Here is an 18,297-nt window from a genome sequence, read left to right on the forward strand (position 1 = left end):
ATGTCCCCAATGTCCCCAGTATCCATGTGAAAGCATACATCTGAAGCCCCAGCCCTATTCTCTCTCTCTCTTACTCTGTATTTGTCTGTGCTTGTGTATCTGTGTGTCTCTCTGTGTGTGTATCTGTGTGTACATCTTTGTGTGTCTCTGTGTATGTCTGTGTGTGTTTCTGTGTATTCAGATTTCTAGAGCTGATGGGCCAGGCAGCCTAGAAAAACCCATGAGCTCCAGGTTCCCTGAGAGATCTGTAGGAAAAATACTGAGGACACCCAACACTGACCTCTGCCCTCCCTCTCCACACACACTCCTTCACATGAACATGTATTTTAACTTGGATATCCTCTGGTATTTTTTGCAGTCTCGCACACACACTGCTCAGTAGCACATGGGACTGTTTCCAGGCGTGTGCTTTATTCAGCAGAGGCTCCCCAGGTTCACATATGCCCTGCACTAGCTTGAGTGCAAGTTAAACAGAATCCCCGGCTCCTGGGGTGGGATGGGCAAGGAACTCGAAAATCAAACTACTGAGAAGGGAGAATGAGCTGGCTCTAAGCCTTAGGCAGAGCAGCATGCTAGAGGCAGATAGATGGCTTTCAACCCACTGGTCTCTGGAAGCTGGGATGTGAAAGTGATGCCCTTTTAATGGTCGTACGATGGTCCCCTTCAGTGGTCTATGGTGGTTCATTCTCTGCACAGCACCCTGCCTTGTCTCTCCAGTGCCTTTTAGAGATTTATTTTTTTCCCTAAATGTTTCTGTATATTATAGACAGCAGACATTCAGTATTCCCTACAGAGAGTAACTGAGTGAGCCTTAAGATTTTATCTTTCCAGTGTGCACTTAATATTGGGCATTTGTTGTCACGGGTCTATTTTGTTTTTTACACACACATTTGTCACCGATTGGCTTTGCCTTTGCTTCACATTCTTCCAGGACTTACACATTTGACAGGAACAGACAGTTTCTGGAATAAGCATCTTGTCCGAGACAAAGAAAGGAAAAGATAGTGTACTTATTCTTGAGGATTGTTCTAGAAGTAACACAAATTTCCCTTATCCCATGGTTAGGTCATGCGAGCCACCTGGCAATCCTGATTCCAATGATTCCAATGTGTTGTTTGAGACTCTTAACATTATTGATATTATTGGTTTTTAATAAAGGATTTTATCTAGCCCAGACTGGCCCAGAACTCACTGTGCCGCTGAGGATGACCTACTAATCCCCTTCTCTCTGCCTCCCAAGTGCCATGGCTACAGGTGTTTGCCATCACAGCAAGTGTCTGGTGTTTGGAGTTATAATCTTCCACCAAAGTGAGGTCAATGGTTTTCTCTTACCTATCCACTGAATCCATAATTAAGGATGTCATTTGATCCCTGCATTTTTAGAGAATTTATTCTATGCAAGACACTACATTAAAAACCACAGGCTATTTAAAGATAAACTGGACACAGTTCCTTTCACTTCAAGCCTTTCAGTATGCAGCAAAGTGGACGTGTGCAACAGATGAGGCAAAGACTATTGCAGGCAGACACAGGAAGAGCATCTAATCACTGAGACTTTTACTATGTGTTTGGATGTCTTAAATCCTTGTAGGAGAAAGCATTTCCCGGTTATGTGAGCATGTGTTACGTGTGTGTTGTTGAGAACAGAATCTATAGCCTCATGCATGGCAGGACAGTTTTCTACCCAACAACTTTTTTGTTTTTAACAAGGAATTAAAGGCTTTATTTGTCTATCTGGCTGGGGAGGATGCTCAGAGGTGAACAGCATTGGGTACTCTTCCGGCGGATCAGGGTTTGATTCCCAGCACTTGTGTGGGGGCTCACAGTTGTTTGTAACTCCGGTCCCAAGAGCTCCAGTGTCTTCCTCTGGCCTCCTAGGGTACTGAAGACAAATGGTATACAGAGATGCACACAAACAATAGGCCCATCTACATAAACCCAGCATAAAGAACATGAATAGACACAGGTTTATCTGGACATAGTCCCAGTCCTCTAATGTCTGCAGCACAGGAACAAGTAAATGCATGCTGTTGCTTCCCATTCATTCTTTTATAAAGTATACTGTGCTGATCCCTACAAAATCTCACCCCCAAGCTCAAGAACTGCCTTCCCAAGGAAGCTTCCATAACCCCGGTCAAGCTTGGGTTCACCGCTTACATGACTTATGCTGCTGCGTTTCTTTACTTCATGCTTCACCTCAGATCATAATTATACTTTTGTTTGCAGTAGTAACCAAATCCTCAGCTCCATGAGAGAAGAGATTATAAATAGGTACTTTCTCATTGTGATCAGTGTCTGGGAGAGTCTAGCACAGAGTAAGTGGGAGCTTCATAAACAGAGGTTTGTAGGTACAAAATGTGCAATATTAATATATGTTACATGCTTAACATATATAATATATCCAGGACAGTGCCAAGTGGCCAAGTGTTTCTCTCTCTCTCTCTCTCTCTCTCTCTCTCTCTCTTCTCTCTCTCTTCTCTCTCTCTCATTCATATATAAGATATAGGAAGCAAGATATACTCATGTATCTTCCTTGCATCTGCATGAAAATGTATGGAGTAGAGAATTCAGTGCTGTTTCATAGATGGTGATGTTCAAGCTCCATGATGGTAACCTTGCTAAAATGTCACTGCTAGGAAGTGGTAGAAGGTGAATGACTGACTCCCAAACTTGAGTTCCTTCCTATATCACAATGTTACAAGTGTTAGTTGTTATTAGATGTGTTGGGCCTAACACGAGGTCTAATCTCCATTCCACCTTCACCCTTCAGTCACGTACACAGGTATGAGGTACCTGAAGGCCAGAGGTGGAGCCATTAAACATTCCTCCCCAGCCCCTCCCCCCTTCTCCCCTCCCCTTTTAACTCAGGTCGATCCTGGGTTTATGGGGTATGCATCCAGATCCATCCACCATCCGCCATGTGAAAAACCAGTTTTGGAAACCCAAGGGCTTCCTCGTGTGTTGGGGCCGCGCCGCTATAAGGAACCGTGAGGAGCCAGGGAGAGGCTTTTAGTTAATGAACAGCCAGGCCCAATTTCCAGCAGGAGGAACCCGGAGCGTTCCCAGCCGACTACCCACAGCATGGCAGGAGGAACCCAACATAGATGTCCAACTGCATTTCAGAACAGACCACTCCAGACCACACTGTTCCAGGGGGGAAGGGAGGTTTATTCAAGAGACAGGGCAAAGGTGGGGGGAATAAGATGGAAGAAGAAGAGAGGAAGAAGAGAAGTAGAGGCCAGCCATGACCATGTGGAGAGAGAGGAGGAGAAGGGGGAGGGGGAGGGGACAGAGAAGCTAGAGGCAAGAGGGTAAAAGGGTAAGAGATTAAGAGGGTAAGAGAGAGAGGAAGGGGCAAGCAGCCCCTTTTATAGTGGACCAGGCCTACTTGGCTGTTGCCAGGTAATTGTGGGGAGGAGCATACCTGGCTGTTGCCAGGTAACTGTGGATGTGGAGTTTAGACAGAATACTAACACCAAGATTAAAAAAAAATACGTGTATGTGGGTAAATATATAAATTTTACACATACATGGACTTATATGTACATAGGTATACAGGTACCTATAGCACACAAACTTAATTAAGCCTGTAGTTCCTTTAATGGTCTATCCCTTCTTTAGGTCCCAAATCCCCTTTTTTCTAATGTAGTAGTAGCAATAAAGTGCTCTCAATTCCAGTACCAGAAAACCCAGCTCAGAAGGTAATAAACTATGCTGGACTTCTTTCACTGTGATGGAACCTGGCCCAGCCAGCATCTCCACACTCCCCTGGGGAGATGGGCTCCTTCCTCTTTGCCTGTCACTGCTGATTCCCACAAGCCTTTGCACTGACAACGTGATGGTTGCTGCACCATCCACACGTCAGGATCTATATGAGAAAAGAAAAAGAGGATGTCCAGGGATGTTGTAATGCACAAGAGTGTGGGGGGTTGAGCCCCAGTTCTAGAAACAGTTCTCTCCTACTTTGCTCCCCTTGTAAAGAGCCAAGTACAAGCAGGAATGGCCAAGATAATTGGATAAGGAAATGAGGAATAAGGAACATGTGGCTCTTGGGCAGTCTAAAACTGTGCCACCCAAAGCCATTCCTCTTGATATCTGGTTGTCATCAATTTCTATCTAGTTTTATAAACCACTTAAAAAAGTCCTGTGTAGTATATGGCTTTGTTGTACGTCTGCCTCTGGTATGTTATCACATATTATTGTGATCACACAGATACACAATGTATAATTTTAATGTTTTAAAGAAATATGTGAACTACTCTTGGAAAGGTAGCTACATGTTTGAGGCTTATGACACATGGATTTGGTAAGCAACACGGAGTTTTTGAATAGAATACAGTAAAAGGTGTGCACGAACCACGGAAATGCACACAAATATTGGAAGATTTCAGGGCAGAAAGTTTTGCATTTTCTTTCTTTCTTTCTTTTTTTTTTTTTTGGTTTTTCGAGACAGGGTTTCTTTGTGTAGCCCTTGGCTATCCTGGAACTCCATCTGTAGACCAGGCTCACCCTGAACTCAGAAATCCGCCTGCCTCTGCCTCCCAAGTGCTGGGATTAAAGGCATGCAGTCACCACTGCCCGGCAGTTTTGCATTTTCATGAGCTTCTTAAAGGTTTCCCAGAGTCAGAGATTGAAGCGTAAAAGAATAAATTGGAATAGAGAGGAAGAACAGAAGCCTGAGGTGCTGAAGAAACCTTACAATGCTGCGCTGCCTAGGCTTCTTCCTCCTGGAGGGGTAGGGGAGCTGGAAGTACAGCCAATGATTTCAGTTTACTGTTTACCCAGAGATCTGCTCTGTGAAGTTTGCAGTGGTGACACAGTGAGTAACAGTGAGTAACCTCACCGAGTAAAGGACACTCTCCTGTAATGCTAGTTTCCTAAAGGCAGGCCTCCTGTCTCCTCCACCCAGATTCCAGCTCAGATTTTTATTTTATTGCTTCCTTTCTTCCTCTTCTCACTTATCCTTCTCCTTCTCTGAAAAAAAGGAAAGAAAAGAAATGAAAAGGAAAAAAAAAAAAAAAACCAACTACAAGCAAAAACAGAACAAAACAAAAAACAATCATGAGTGACCCACCTGGGTGAGGTTTAGATAAATACTTTCCAAAGAAATTATTACAGCTTCCTCTTGTCTACCAAGTAAGAGAAACACACCTCTCTCATGACCAATTCCCCAAGAACAAGAATTTCCAGTGAGCAATGACGACAATGCAAGGAGCCTGGATTCCTGTTCAGCAAAGGAAGTGAGTACTTACCTCAGGCAAAGGATGCTCTCTTTGAGAAGCCTCCACCTAGCTTAGTGTCTTACAACACAGTCAGGGAGCTTTGTCAGGACCCTGAGCGGTAGTGGGGAACATTACAGGGACTCTCAAATAAGCAAAAGTAGACTGCACGCCTTGTTCCCCTGTTTGTTCTTACTTAAAAGTGATGGCAAAACTGTAATGAAAATTGTAAAGTAGACAGGCTTTTCTCTGGTATCATAATAATCTGCTTTTCCCCACTGATCCTTTGCTCACTTTTTCTAAATATTCGGTTATCTACAGTTTCCTAAAGCTCCCAATTAAAGCCTGTTAATATATCTAGCCCACAGATGTATCAATTCAGAAGAGATACATTTCGAATCTAGGAAGCCTCAGGTATTGGGCTGTCTCCTGGGGCACTTTTAATGGCCATTTCAGGCTCCCTTGTTCAAGAAGACAGAATGTGCCTTGTTTGAGGCATTTGAGTTTTATTCTGTAAATACCTGCTTTTTAACCCTGTCTCTACACTAGAATTCTAGTTTACATGTGGTTTTCAAATATAGAAACTCTCTGCCTGAAGGTCTGGAGGTGAGACCTGGGGCTAGCACATTGGGTCCATAAATTTTAAGCTGAACAGGTGATTTTGTCAGATAACAGGAGATACAGGGTGACTGAAAAATCTCTGATCGCACCTAGCAAAGTCCTGGGTTCAAACCCAGCACTGGAAAACAAACAACATCCAACATAACAATCCCTCCTCCTCCCCCTCCCCCTAGGAACTATGGACTTTGTGGCGCAGGAATTCTGATCACTTGCTTAGTCTCCGAGAAAGAGTAGTTCCCTGGTTTTCTACTTGGACTCTACAGATTTCTTCATGTTTAGGGTGTGGAGGCCAAGGAGCCACACTTCTCCCTTCTGATTTACTCCATTGCCTTTGCTGTAGTTGTTGCTGCTGCTGAGGGGCTGGCTTCAGGATCTCACATTCCTGTAGCAAGAGTTTTGCTCTGTGGGTTTTGTTTTCATTTTGTCTTATCCAGAGAAACTTGGGTCTTTAACTAGGGTGATTTACTTTCCTCAAATATCACTTAAAAAAATAAAACAAACAAACCACTTTTTAAATTACATTTATTTTTTTTTATCAGAGTTCAAGATTGTGATTAATAACTTCAACTATTATGGGCTAAAACTTGCTTCAGATAATCAGTAGCGATGTCTATTTCTGGGAGTCTGATTCAGTGGATTTGAGGGAATCTCAGGAATCTGAATTTTCTATACAAATATTTTAATATGCAAAATAGTTGAAAAATTAAAAGTGACAGGAATAGTTTCAAACTCTCTACCTTAGCTCAAAAGCTTTGACATTTAGCCACAGTTTCCTTGTCTCTCATTTTATATGGATGTGTGATTTATATTTGATACATATTGGTATTTTGTTGGATAATGTGAAAAGTATACATCAGGGTCTGGAGAGAGGGCTCAATGGGATGGATCTCTTACAGCTCGTCTAGATAACCACCCATGCTATCCCGCAGATCCTAACCACATGGAACTCCAGCCCTATGTCCTCTTCTGGCTGCATGCATGCATGTACACACACACATGTGCACACACAAACACACAAATGCAGGAATAAAAATAATTTTTTTTTTTAAAAAAAGAAGGTGAATTTCCAGTATTCTGACACTTCCCCTTTAAGACATTGTATGCACTTTCTAAGAATTATGGATATTATCATATGCAAATACAATAATGTCATTATTCCTAAAAATATTAACATTTCCAACATATCATCCAGTTATTTGCATTATGAGAGACACCCTCTGCAACCTAAGGCTTTCTTTCCAGCATGGTGCCATAGTAGAGCAGTGGAAATCTTTGGGGAATAAATAAGAATCAGTGAGGTTTTGTCTATTCTGAGTAGAAATCAGGAGCAGGTCAGACAAATGTCTCAACTTGCCAAAATGTGCATTCCACCGCGCACAGGCAACCTACGCTAAGCTTGGTTGCTCAGCCAGCACTCAGATGCATCTCCACTCACCCATCTCAACAGGAAGAGAGGGGAAAGGCTTTTTCTTTGTCCCAAGAAACATCAAAGAAGATCCACTTGCCCTCATTTTTACAAGTGAGTATACCACAGGCATCTGCATCATTAGTCAGGTATGCTGGTTTAAGAAAAGAGGCTAGCCAAAATGTTGCTACCGGTTGTGTGGTTCCTGGTGTGATTAAAGAGTTAAATTGTAGTCTGTTGGGTGCTTTGGGTCAGCTGTAAGAAGGGAAGATTATGGGAGCCATAGTGTGGTGTCTTCATGCTGAAATTGTCTTGACAGAACAGCCTCAGCTGCTACTGCAATGCTATAATTTTAATACATTTTTTAATAGTTATAGAGCACCTTCACAAGGCTTCGTAATGACAGCCTGGTAGCGCCTGTAGCAATTAATGAACAACAGCAGATCCAGGAAAGAGTCTGAGAATGCAGGCTTTTACAAATCAGGCCTGAGAAGGTCCCTGGGCTCAGGACTTTCTAAACCTAAAGTCATGTTCTACTGTTTGCCTATGTGTCTGTCTGTACAGCCACACCCCAGACTCTTCCTAAGCAGCAAAAGTCAGAGAGGCGAAGGAGTGAACTGATACTTGCTAGGAAAACACTAACTAGAAAAGACTTTTGTAATTCTGTTATAGTTTAAAAGTTTCCATTTGCCGGAGAGTACAAAAAGACAAGACTGTCAGAAGTGCAGTGTGTGCTGAATATTGTGTGCATCTGTGAGCTTTGTGGATGGCACAGGCCACTGTTAAGCCTAAGAAACAGCTTCAGGGCAGCCGGCTAGCCTTTCACTGTTGTTTCTACTGAATTCCTAGATCCCTAGTTGCTGCAGGCTTTTCTCCCTCATGACTTTATCCTGTATTTCTTAACGAATTTTCTCAAGTGTATTTGCTATTCCACTCATGTCAACCGCTCTGTGTGTGTGCGTGTGTGTGAGTGCATGCATGTGTACATGTGTCTGTTTATATATGTGTGTATATGTGCATGCATGTGTGTGTGTGTGTGTGTGTGTGTGTGTGCGCGCGTGTGTGTGTGTGTGTTTGTGAGCTTATGTGTGTTTAACCAGCAAAGTATGAGCCTTCCTTCTTGGCAGTGTGTAGTGTTGAAAAGGGACATGCCAGTGACTTAAAATTTCCAGCTATTAGAGGTGGTATCATGAACTCAAAGATGGTCTGTTGAACTTATATATTTGGAAAATCTCTTCAGTGTTTGCAGCTGTAAGATACAACAGAAAGTACTACTCCCCCCCACCCCCACACCCTGGTACCTAATTTTCCTTAAAGGACTCAATAGATTTATCCTGTAGTTGACAGACCTCCACTGAGAGGTGTGATCTGTCTCCTTAGCCTCCTAGTCCCTTTTAGGGCTGAGTCCTTTTTTCCACCCCCTTTGAGAACACAGCACTTTTGTTCTGCTGCCCTAACCAAGGTGGAAGCCATTAGAATGTAAACACTCAGCTGTTCTTCTCTGCTTAAACACTCCCAATCCCCCACCCTGCCTCTTGCTTGTCTTTTGATTTTGCAAATTGAATAACTAAACATTCATCTGGCCAAGCTAACCTTCCTGCTGGGTCTATAGAACCCACTGGCATCCCTGTCCTCACTTTGTGTAAATTCCCAATTCTAAATCCAGATGTCTCTATTCCAAAACACTAATAATAAATGATTCCTTTATTAGCTTCTTGCAGCAATAATCAATGCCTCCATTTCCAAATAATCTACCTACTAAATCATCTAGTTGTTAAAATGTATTTTTAGTTCTTCAGGAAAATTCTAGTCACCAAATCCAATGGTCGTTGCTCAGTGCCACAATCATCCTTTTTTTTTTTTTTTTTTATGCTTTTCTATTTTTGCCTATTGCCAATCCTAACCCCATTTCTTCTCTCACCTCTTGAATGTCTAAAACCCTTCAGTATCTGCAGTGAATCAAGACCAGATTCAGACCCATCTCCAACTGTCTGATGGCCATTCGGACTCCTATTTTGAATGCCCCTATCCCACTGAACTCCCAGGATGGATCTGACATGGAGGGAAGTAATGGAAAGACAAACACATCTAAGATGGAATCTGTGCCTTCGTGATGCTGTCTTGTGAAGAAAATGTACAAGCAAGTGGTTCATTCTGTGTTCAAGTGGGGATATCAAATAGGAGCTCAAAGTCTAGTGGGCACTGAACTGTAGCTCTGCCGTCTCAGGAAAGTAGTCCTAAGAATACTTTAAGTGCTAAGATTATCTTGGGCAAAACTCGTATCTGGACCAGCCATAAACTCCTATACAATGTGACCGTGAGCTAAAAGTTATCTGTCTGGCCATTTAATTGCTATCTTTTTACTTCTGTAAACAATGCTTGCTTGTTAAAAAGTCCAGAACTGCCTTTCTATATACATCACAATTGTGGTTTTTGCCCTTAAAACTCAAATGAACAGGGTCAGGGCTGTTTACCATGAATCTATCTGGGACAATTCCACCAGCAGTGAATAAAGATTCCATTCAACTCATTTCAGGTCACTTGGGACTTTTTTGTCTTCAAGTACCCCATAACCAAAGGAAGATGTCTAATATAGACTGTGGTTCTAAATGAATAGATTTGCAGATTTCTCCAGGATGAGTATGGAGTTAGCAGCTGAGATACCAGAGGAAGCCATGGTTCAGGGTCACGTTAGTGCTGTTTAGACATATATTGGAAGGGAGAGCAGAAGGAAGAGCTAAGACATGGGACAGGAATGAGGCTGAAGAGGCCAGATTATAGAATCATTACATACTGTGGTAGAAGGTCTCATTTCATGGTAAAGACTTGAAGCAAGGAATAATGAAAACAGATTTGCCTTTATGGAAAAGTCTGTGAAGAGCAATATGGAGAATGGCTGGGTAGAGAGGTGCATCTAGAAGTCAGAAAGGTACCACTGTAGTTTAGAGCAAAAACTAATGACTTTGTGAACATGGGTGCTACCACAGGAATTAAGAAGGATCAAATGGATTCAAGATATATTATAGAAGTATAAAAATAAGGGTTTGGGAACTGGGTATGAGTGCATCAGAGGAGGCAATCTGAGATTTCCAATCTTGGACAAACTTTCTGGGGTTCAGTACTGGCTGCCATTGTCCTGGACGAAGGAAGATATCCTAAAGAGACAGCTATATCTCTCTTTGCTTATCATTCAACTATTGAGATGATGGACTCTAAAGAAATTGGAATTTTCTTACAGGCCTTATGACCAGAGGAAGGAGGCTGGAGCCAGGTGGCAGCCAGAGGAGAAACTGGCTCTCAGGGAAAGATTTCACAGGGTTCTGACAACTTGCCAGACCACCTTGCAGGAGACACTGAAGGATATAATGATGGGTTGGTCAGTGATGGGGAAGAACCACACCTCAATGAGGACTCTTAGTTTATGCATACTGTGTGCCCTCTCTTTAAAGTTAACCCTTGTATCAGGACCCTGAGATGGATTCTGAGTCACTGGGCCTCTTTGTTCCTTTTTGCAATGTGGTCTCCCTTCTCTGCTTTCCATCTTTACTTGTTTCTTTAATTTTAATTTAAGTCTCCCTTCTCTGCTTTCCATCTTTACTTGTTTCTTTAATTTTGGCTTTAATTTTAATTTTGACCCGTTGAGGTCAGGGGGGCTGAACCTAACTTAGCCAGGGTGGCCAGGGACGATGCTCTTGCCTTAACAACTTTGATGACATGGGAAGAACAGGTTTAAAGTGGTGGTGAAATATTGGTGTTTGAAAACGTTGAGCTTGAGGAGTGTGAGGAACATTCTTTTAGGACCTAAAAACCTAGGATCTTCTTCTTGTTCCAGAGTAAGGCTCTTGATTTGAAAAGTTCCAATGAGGTAGAAATTTGAGGACAACAAAAACAAGTGGGACTTTGTATGTTCTTATTCTTTATCCAAACAATGTTAAAATGGCAGGCACCTGTTACCACACCGTCTTAGCCTTCTCCTTGAAATGAAATTATTAACAGTCATTGCATCTCTTCTTCACCAGATACATCGATTCATTCATAAGTCCCGAGCAATTTATGATGGCTATTAAGTTATTAAGTTTCTTTTACAGGAGAGGAAACTGAGGCACTGGGTAATTAAGCAATATCTACTTAGTAGTGCCAGAGTTGGGGCAAAGTCAGGGATCCCTTCCTTCTTCATTAAATTTTCTTTGAAATTAAGAGTTTCCAATCATCTACAAGGCCAGGGTCCATAGATACTGATGGACTGGGCCAGATAGACGCTGCACTCATTATTCAAATTATAAATGTATTGGTATCCAGTCAGCTGCTTTACAGTACAATGCTACAGCTGAATGGTTGCAACAAAAACTATTAGGCTCAAGATTCAAAACTATTTCTATCTCTTTGTAGAATGTTTTCCTGAGCCCATCCTGAGGGTTCTAGTCACTCAAATTGACATTTTCCCTTCTGTATATGTGGTGGTAGGGAAGGACCGACATACGGCCTTTGGCCTTACAGCTGAACCTCTGTCAAACAACCACATTGGAAACTGACCTACTCCTCCTCCCTTGCTCCTCTTCTTCCAAGTCATTTACCGTTTAAGTTTCCTGCTACAGAAACAGGCAAAGGTTAAAACACTCACAAACACCTTTGCCTTACTTACCAAAAGCAAAATGTGACAAGCGTCTTTACCTGAGCTATCGATGGAGATAAACATATTCAAAAGGAAAAGAAATTTAAAATAAGTAGAGCATTCATAAGTCAAGAGGCTATTGAGTTAGTTTGTTTTTGTTTTGCATGTACATTTAATTTGTTATTAAATCAAATGGTTTTGTATCTTGGTGAGTGCAAAGCCCAAACCAGCATTACCAAGAGATGAAACCTAGTAAGTTCGTATATATTCATGTGGGAAAGCTCTCTGAGACCAGGCACTTTCCTGAACATACTCAAAGACATAGTTTAGGAAGGGAAGTCATATTTCTGAGCATCCTCAGTTCAAAGCCATGAAGCAAGTGTTCAAAGTCTAAGATTGTGGTCAAGAATCTGTCTTTGTGACCCTGCAGGTCTCCTTTTCTCAGCGGGATATCCAGGCACCATTGAGCACCAGCCAAGATTGGAAGGAATGAATGAAGGTTAGTTGGGTGAACAGTTAGTATCTCGGCATAAGGTTGGAAAAAATAGCCTTCTCTAGAGACAATTTTCAGTGAAACAGTTCTTTTTATTAGGTGTAGAGGGGGGAGCATAAGGGCTATATAAACCTTGGGGAGTGGGTAGGGGGTTTCAGGATGAGTGTACATTATTGGCTGGGGCCTGAGTGATAAGAAATTTTTCATTTATCTGAAGAGGAATTCCAGGTGCTTGCTGGACATGTCCTTAGAAGGAGAGAGGAAGTTTATCCTGTAACCTGACCACCAGTCCATGTGACTACCTCAAGATGTCAGAGGTGAGGGGTCAAAAGGTGGCATGCACATCCAGAGCAGAGAGGAAACAATCCTATTCCTGTGGGTCTTAGGGAGAGATTTGGGGGGTTTGGATACATCTTGACCTCCCTCACTATTGCCTCTGAACGCCTTTCCAGCCCCACATCTAGGCATGGTTAGTTGGCATCATAAAGATGACATAAACATAAAGACAAGAAGACATGCAGGGATGCTTCTGAGCATGCTCCATTTTCTTCTAAAACGTTTTCAACAAAACAGAAGAAATAGACACTTTAAAGTTACCTGTTCCAAGAATCATTAAAATTTAGTCTTTTCTATCAAACACTATAAAAGTCTGTGTATGGCCAGAAATTCAAATCTTTTTTATCTCCCTCACCCTTTAAGATTTTCCTACAAGTCTGTTTATCCAACCCACGTTGTAAAATCTTTATGTGAAAGTTTTAATCTCTCCTTTCCAGTGACAACACCTTTATTTATACAAAGGCCTTGCTATATTCTGGGAACTTAAGTGTCTAAAGTGGCTTCCCCCCTGTCTGCTTTATTTCAATTCCTTTAAGCTAGCCAGTTGTGAAAGACTGAGATTCTACCCCAGTCAATGGGGGAAAGGCACAATCGTCACTGGTGTTAGAATTGCAGCCAAGAGCACTTCCTGTCCTGGCAAGCTCACTCTTCTGCTTTTGTGAGAATGCCATTTTTGATCAAGAGTAGAGTTTAGTCTTACAGAAACCCTTCAGTTGGAGTGGTGGTCTGTCTCTCTGAGGCTTGTAACTTGTTTTTCCACACTGCTTCACTAAGCCACCGATAGGCTAACAGGAAGAGGAAATGAGGTAGGGAGGCTTGGCCTGCCTTGGTAAGAACGTTGGTGCCTTCCCTTGACTTTCATAGCCACTCCCTGAAACTGCATATGTGAGTGCACATATGGATCTGAAGCTCAACAGAAAACAGGGCTGGATATCGAGTTGTAAATAATTGTAGCATAGGGAATTATTGAATCATTTCTTCCTGATTTTTAATTTACTTTAGCTGGTTCCCAACATTAAGTCTTCTTCTCTCTGCTTTTACTACATTCTCTTTCCTGGAGACCCAGAGCTCCCCAGAACGCACATAATAGCCTTTTGCCAACCAATCCTAGAGCATCACCCATCTAGTGTTGTGGCACTTCTCTATTTCCGTAATGTAAAATCTCATTCAAATTTTCATCTTTGATGGTTGTCACCATCAAAATTATCCTTTAAAGATTTTAATTTATTTACTTATTTGAGGATGACCCCCATTACCCGGTGCATGCTAGACAAATGCTCCACTACTGTGCAGTGTCTTGTACCCTTCTCTGCTTTTATATAGTCTTTGCATTTTTACCACAGCAGGGATGTTTATCATCTTTCTAGGCTCATTTACCTTCTTACTCTTTTGGGACTCTGCTAATCATATTTACTCAGATATGATCACTGAAACTATATATAAGTAAGATGTATTAATAAAGCATTTTCCAGTGAGATATGGTAGCACATAACCAATCCCAACACTTGGATGGTAGAAAGAGGGGGGTCAAGAGTTTGAGGCCAGCCTGGGCTACATGGCCAAAACTTATTTACAACAAACCAAGGGCTACAATGTAACTCAGAGGCTCAATGTAACTCTTTCTTAGCACACACAAAGGCCTGTGTTCAATCACCAGTACCCACCCAGACAAGGTGATTTTCTCTTTGCCTCTACTTTGATCCACATTTCTTCAAATGATGAGAAGCTCAAAGCATTGGTTTTTCCAACCTTGGAAGAGTCTCATTGTGAACTGCTGAGTCTCATTACTGGCAGTAGCTGCTACTTTATTGTGCCGTTGACACAGAATGGAGACTATGAACACGAAGAACATTGACTTTGAGTTGTAGCAATAGGAAGATTTCATCATTAAATGGTCTGTTAGGACCTAATCAGCCAATGAGGAACAGAAAGTGTCTTGTAGACTGACACAATCAGATTTACAGTGTCTCAGGGAGGGGAGACACTCCTAGGTCAGAGGGATGAGGGTCACAGGTTTGTAAATTCTACTCGGGAATTTGTAGTGGAGTCTGAGGGATTTGGGATTGACTGGCATTTGGAGGTAGGATTAGGAGGAGGGAATTAACTAGATATCAAGTGGTGACCTAGGTAAAGATGGTCGTGCAATTGAGTATCAGAAATAGTGCATGAGAATCGCCAGGTTTCACTGATAAGAAATCAGTTACCATCAGAGGGGCTCATTTTGGCATTAACTGCCGTGTGACCTTGGCAGTGATGGTGCTGACTTCTACTCTTTGTAGCTTTGCTGTCTGTCTGTCTGTCTGTCTGTCTGTCTGTTTTCTCAGCACTGTGAGTTCTTTACTTTTTATTTTAGTTCAATTTAATTTTTATTGTTTTAATCTCAAACAGGTTTTAACTTGTTTAATGTCCTGGATTTAAAATTCATAGGAATACCTACCAGAATATATTTCCCTACTGACATTTATCAAAATGTTAATAAACTCAAGTTGATCTTTATTTAACTTGGTCAAAACATCCAGAGCAAGCAAGAAACAAATACCAGTTTCGATTTAGAATTTTTGAATCTTTCCAAACATGCTTCCTCTCTGCTTTTGGACAACGATGCCCCCAATAACAGACTTTTCCAGCTGAAAGCAGGTAATCACCGCTGCCTAAAAGCTAATGGCTCTTCTTTAGATGTAGCTTTGGTTTTGTGGCTCATCATAGTTCGACTTTATTTCATTCCACTCTCTTCTCTGCCTTTCCACCTAATACATACTTGACCCACACAGGACCCCTGTGTTTCGGTATCTTCATGTATTTACCCTGTCACACTTCCCCCCTCTGGAAACTTGAACCACAAGTCCTACTCTTCTGCTTCTCTATGGGCCAACTGTGATCCACCCTACTGAGACTACTAGCTTCTCGGCAACAATGGCACTTTAGCTTGTGTCTGTCTGTTCAGCATTGCTCTCACTTTGTCTTCTAAGAACACAGTGGTTCTTCAGAGTTCCCCTTGCTATTTGAAATTAAAAAGCTTACTTTACCTATTTTTAACATCCTGGGGCAAATTTTTAACCTGATGTTCATAATTTCCTTGTGATCCTCTTAAAATGTGGGAAGGTGGGATGGTGTGTAGAATTTTACACACACACACACACATATAAAATAAGTGTACACACTTGTGTGTGTGTGTATTTTTTTCTGAGGAATGGACCTACAACTTACATCACATGTTCAAAGAGATGTGCTACCCCCCAGAAGGTGAAGGACAAGTTTTAGATTATTAGTCTATTCTGGAATGGGCACTCTGCCACTCAAACAGATGGAGGTGATGCCTAGGGCAACCAAGAAATCATGAATGTGCATCAAATGTGGGTGCTTAGGGTATGGGACCCAGCTGGGCAGGTGGAGAACGCCATCCACCCAGAGCTGCCAAGGGCTATTAGCCAGTGCTGATTAAGCTCTGGACTGCACTGACTTTTGGAAATTGCGGTAAAATCCAGTCCTCCCTAGTATTGGCACAGGAGCACAGTGGTTGGCTGGGTTTAGCTACACAAGTGCTCTGCCTGTGCCTTTGTCAGACACTGTGTTGGCAGTGGTAGCACTGTTACTTGTCCTTGTCAATTTTTTTTTTAATTCCCACATACAATCAGTTTGATTAGTAATCATGCTTCGGCATCACAGGTCCATGAAGTAGAGTGGGAGTCAGGAGGGAAACATCATGTGTGACTTGTTTCCATGCTTAAATTAAGTAGAAAGGCTCTCGGGCGGGGGATGTTGTTCACTGGTCAAGTTCTTGCCTAGCGTTTTTGAGGTTTGAGCTCCACCATGACAGACACAAAACAATAGAAAAGCAACAATGGTAACAACCAAAAACTCTTCCGGCAAGCATCTACTACTGATGCCAGATTTCTCCTGTGTAGTCACCGTGACACGTGTCTGTCTATACAGTTAGTGCTTACCATGAGTCTCTGAGAAGACAAACCTAGTCGGAGAGTCGAGACTTTGTCTATGTCCTTTAACTTCCTATGCTAAAACAGGTCAGGGTGGTGGGGATAGTTTTCTGGTTACTGCCCTCCCTCCATGATTTTCCTAGAAAGTTTTCTGTGGAATTGGTTTGACCTATTAAAAAAGGCTTAATTTATGAAAACAGGCATAAACATGTATACTTCCAATGTATACATTGAAATGTATACATTGGAAGTATACATTGTGTATTTGTGTTCACCCATACACCGCTTAACTAATTTTTAAATTTTTTAATTTTTTTTGGTGCTGTGGCCATTTGATATAAATTATTCCCCTTCATAGAGATGCTTGACAAGACATCAAAACAATACAGAATCCAGGTCACTTGGTTTGAAGGACAGTGTTTTTCTTCAAAGTTACTCTTTACCTGTATTATTTTGGCTTATTCAAAGAAACCAAGGAACAAAAATGTCACTATAGCAAATGAATAATGATAATGAATGCTGCTTATTCCAAAAGCAGTGTGACAAGTCTTTAAGCCCCATAGCTATGTGTGAAAGGGGGACTTGCTAACTTGAAACAGAACAAAACTTGCATACAGTTAGGTCAGTCTCTACCATTGGGTTGTTTTAGGGTACCATGGTTTAGATGAACAATTCTAGGATTTGAGTATGTGTTCTGAATCACTTGAAAGATGGTTAGAACACAGGTTTGTGGGCTTCTCCTCCAAAATTTCTAGTACTGTGGATTGGGGTATGGTTGAAAATATGACTTTTCACAGTTTTCCAGGTGACACAGATGCTATGTGTCTGGGGATCACACCATGAAAACAAACGTATCTATGACTTACAAGGTCATGAAGTATTTGCAGTCAGGAAAGAAAATATTTTCCAAATCCCTAGCAGTTCATGATAACACGAGGGTCCAAACAAGTGCCATAAATGTTCTACGAGTGCAGCGACGACACAGAACTCTGTGTTGGCAGAGTTCCCAATGAGCCGTCAAATCATGTCCAAAAGGTAGACACAGAACTACACTCTTATCCCTCCACTAGAGAGTCTGAGACAGGAGGATGGCCTTGAGTTTGAGATGCAACCTAACATTGTCATTCTAGGACCTCCACGAAGGCAAAGCTAGATCTTGAAATACATTCAGAGAAGAACTTAAGAGCAAAGAGAGTTTATTAAGTATCGATAAGGGACAACACAAACTTCAGATTTAAGTCCAAGGGTAAGACTGTGGGACCGAGGACACACACACACACACACACACACACACACACGCACAAGAGAGTAAGCCAGTCTGCCTTGAGGAAAGGACAATTGTACACATCTGAGATGTGATTTTGTGTGTGTATGTGTGTGTGTGTGTGAGAGAGAGACAGAGAGAGAGAACGAAGGAGAGAGAGAGAGAGAAAGAAAGAGAGAGAGAGAGAAAGTTGAAGTTATGCTAGGAGTCTTTATGGTATATATCACGTATATGCGTATATACATGTGTATATATATGTATATGTACATATGTATGTGTATATACACATATATTTCTACAGCTTTCTAAGTTAACTTAATCAAAAGATGTAATTTACAAAGTTTAAAGATTAAGCAAAGTTTAAAGTTTAAAAGCTAATAACAGTTTAAAAATAAAGGAAAGCCATGATTTA

Source organism: Arvicanthis niloticus, chromosome 5, assembly GCF_011762505.2.
Source record: "Arvicanthis niloticus isolate mArvNil1 chromosome 5, mArvNil1.pat.X, whole genome shotgun sequence".
Classification (NCBI taxonomy): domain Eukaryota; kingdom Metazoa; phylum Chordata; class Mammalia; order Rodentia; family Muridae; genus Arvicanthis; species Arvicanthis niloticus.